The sequence below is a fragment of the Chiroxiphia lanceolata genome, chromosome 3 (genome assembly GCF_009829145.1).
Source record: "Chiroxiphia lanceolata isolate bChiLan1 chromosome 3, bChiLan1.pri, whole genome shotgun sequence".
Taxonomy (NCBI): domain Eukaryota; kingdom Metazoa; phylum Chordata; class Aves; order Passeriformes; family Pipridae; genus Chiroxiphia; species Chiroxiphia lanceolata.
The window spans coordinates 20,182,770-20,186,345 of NC_045639.1; the positions used below are offsets into that span (position 1 = coordinate 20,182,770).

The 3,576-nt window shown below is 36.8% G+C and overlaps 1 long non-coding RNA gene across 2 annotated transcripts; it reads right to left on the reverse strand.

The window, feature by feature from the left end:
* Window positions 1-952: 952 nt before the first annotated feature.
* Window positions 953-2,912, reverse strand: LOC116785278. 2 transcript variants are annotated; one of them, XR_004356456.1, is made up of 3 exons: window positions 2,888-2,912; window positions 2,263-2,360; window positions 953-1,046 (listed from the first exon to the last, which is right to left on the reverse strand). It is a non-coding gene; the product is annotated as an uncharacterized LOC116785278 (long non-coding RNA). The 2 variants fall into 2 exon arrangements; XR_004356457.1 differs by lacking the exon at window positions 2,888-2,912 and adding an exon at window positions 2,647-2,836.
* Between the last annotated feature and the right edge of the window lie 664 nt (window positions 2,913-3,576).

Sequence of the window (3,576 nt, forward strand, 5' to 3'; positions counted from 1 at the left end):
CAGCAAAAATGAATGGTTTTAAAAATAAGTGAAGTTTCCCAATCCAGTTCACAGTGGGGTTTGGTTTTTTTTTTTTTCTTTCTTTCTTTCTTTTTTTTTTTTTTTAAATTAATATTATTTAAAATAGGAATGATCCAATTCCTTTAAAAGTACAAAATCATAGGGTAGTTCTGAGGACTTATTATTGCTGCACTTGTACCATCTTTTGTAAGTGGTGAGGCCAAAATTCAGTATAGCTGGGCCACTGCAATTTCTTGACAGGTCCAAGCTTTCGGGTTATTGTTAAATGTCATTGCTTTAAGCTTGCTGTGGGCAAAAGGTGCCAGGGTAAATTAAGTACAACAATCTCCTGGCTTCCTGTCTCTAATCCTGTTCTTAAGCTGTTTTCTTCAACTTCATGAGACTTGTAGGTGCTCAGAATAAGGTCCCATCCAGCAAATCAGTCTACACACTACATCTGCCAAAGATGCGGAGATATGTGTTAGATTTAGGTTGACATCTCTATCTTGGCATGACAAACACTAAAAAACATTCACCCTCCCTCAAAATAAAAATGAAAAAAAGGCAGGGAAAACCTTAATATTGGTTAAAATGTCAGTCGAACTAAATGAGAGTGGTGTGATTTTTACCCATGAGGGGAGAAAGAAAGAACAGCAGGTATGTTAGAGGTGCAAAAAAATATTGAGTTTCACACATAGCACGTACAAGATGACAAGTCTGCTGGCAGCTGCCTGGTCACAGGGGGCTGCTGGGATAGCAGGAAAATACAGACAGTGCCATGGTACTGAGAAATGGCAGAGAAACAGAGACAGGGCAGGACGATAGATGTATCTCTTGGCTTGCTAAAGCCCAAAGTTGCTTTGAGCTCAACTCTTGGCTCACAGAAAGACTAAAACTCAATTACCAACCCAGTTAAAACACAATGAGAGGCCCTCTTTTCCACAGGTGGCACCTCTGATTGATCATTTGGCCCTTCCCTGTAATCAGATAATGGTTCCATTGTAGTGGATCTGTATGAAGGTTAATGTCTAAACACATTGGAATTGCTGAGACAAAAGAAAAACATAAATAAAATTTAAATTCATAATCTCTGCTTTGTAATTATTAGTATGAATCTTGATCAGGAAAACCAAAATTTGAAGTCTACAAAAATCAGAAAATTATCTTTACTGATAACCAGAACTGTTAATTGAAGAAAGAGATTGTTTGTTCTGTTTTTCCACAGAAAATACATTACATTTCAAGGAAAATAAAATTGAAAGCAAAAATATTTAAACCTGATATGAAAAAATTTTTCGTATCTTAATGCTGAAATAGATTACTAAACTATATAATCAATAACTTTCTGGTAGTGAAGGAAAATGTGTGAAGATTAATTTCAATTTTGAAGCACTACAATGTTTTCTCATATCTTTATAGAAAGCAATTAAGTTTAACCAAAGTTCCATTTTCTCAGTAAAATCAATTTAACAGAAAATAGTCTACAGTAAGATCTTACTCTGTCTAAAGTTTTTAAATTTTTCCAAGTATTTAGTATAATAACAGATGATCACAGCTTAACTACCCTTTTCATATTCAAAATTATGGGGTAAACACAGGTTTTACAGATCAGTCATTAAATTCCAGATTCCAGTTTCCACAGATCCTGCCAGTATTTGTTGTTGTTGTTTTTTGTTTGTTTGAGTTTTTGTTTCCAAATCAGATACATCCCCATGATATTCAAAGAGTATCTTCCACAATTCCTTTAGATGAATTTCTGGATTTCTGCTATGTAGTTGAGGAGATGATGCTGTATTTGTTTTTTTAATCTGTAAAGGTGCCTAGAACTTGGGACGGGTACTTAAGTGCTTTTTTTAATGTAAACAAAACAAACTGTTGTAATAGTGCCTATAATTGTTATGACCTGAAAGCTGTGCTCATGGAATCGTTCCTATATGTTTTTATTGTAGTTGGCACAAGGAAATTCTGACATTACTATCAGCAGATCTATTTTGAGGGTAGTTTGAGGGATGAAAGACCCCACTTCAGCACATCACTTAAGCAAGCCCTTAGATCTTTACACACACTCAAGTTTAATTGACTTGGAGGTTTAAACATTAGTGTCTCTAAATAGGCTGTAATGAATTGAGCCATGGCTTCCTCAGCCTAGAGACTACCAATCAGCACAACCAAATGGGGAATTCAAGGCTCCACCCAGGTTTTCCAGTGACTAACAAACTAGCCTTAGGCCTATTAGGCTTGAGCACCCACACCTCATCCTACCTCCAGCAGCAATGGTCCTGCAGTGCGGCTGAAGATGGGTGTTGCATTGCTTGCATCACTTGGCAGGCGTAATTTTTGATCTTCAGAAAATGTGAGACCTACATAACAGGTTAAAGTAACTTGCTGATGATTGTGGGAAGCCAGTCTTCCTCCTGCTCTTTTCAGTGCCAATTTTTTCATAACCTTCTTAAGAACAAACGCTCAGAAAATGCAGTGTAAAGTCAGGGGTTCGGTTTGGGCAGCCACACAACTGCACCTGCCTTCACAAGCATGGACACAGCATTGCTATTTCAGCTAATGACTTCATACTTTAGATCACCATGATATCAAAGATAGGGGTTTTAGCAGATTTGAATTCTGTTGAAATCTTTCAACTTATTCCACCTTTATACTGAACGCCGGAGAAGCTCCAGTTAATCTTCTTTAAGGCCCTATTCGCTTAATGGAAACGCTTAGCTGCATAATTGCTTTGAGCCTATTGCTATTCCAAAAGGAAAATATAATAATCTAATGGTATTGTCTCTATAAGCGAATGAGAATTTCAGGAGTGGATGTTGGTGCCACCCATGTGATCTGGAGAGGTTAATGCAGTTAAAGTTATTTCACAGTCCATTAAGGAGCTTACGGTGACCCGTCGACCTTTGAGCCAACAACACGGAATCCATTATCATCACAACGGAGGAGCCGGGGCTCCGTCGGCTCCGCAATGGGCCTGGGAAATCCCAAGTTAGTACTTAGTCTAAAAAAATGCACTTTTCTTTCTGCTTCTTGGGTATGGCTATTAATACACCCTCCCGTAATTTGTAACATTAACATTGCTGAAGGTACAGAAAAGGACATTGAAATGAAGATGTCAAAACTGCTGACTTGGTTCAGAGTATGATAATATTGGCTACATATTGAAATGGTGGATATATATAACGGGAGAGATCAAGATGAAGAAAGTCAAGGAACTCGGGGAAATTGATGATAAATTATTGAAGGCTCTGAAACTCATTTAAGCAAATAATAGCTTTACTTCACATTTTCTGATACCACAGGACTGGCCTTTTCTTGTTTTCTTCTTTTTTTTCTTTTCCTTTTGTTTTGTTTTGTTTTGCTTGGATTTGATTTCATTTGTTGTTTAAGATTATTTACACGAAGCAGATATTTGGGGAAAAAAAGAAGATATTGGGAGTTTACCATATGCAGCATACGTACATTTTAGTTCTGCAGATGTGGTTAATTCATATTCCTTTATCTACGTCATTTAGTGTTTTTTACAATAACCATTTTATGTAAACTCTTGCAAAACTCTGCAGAAGTATTCACTAG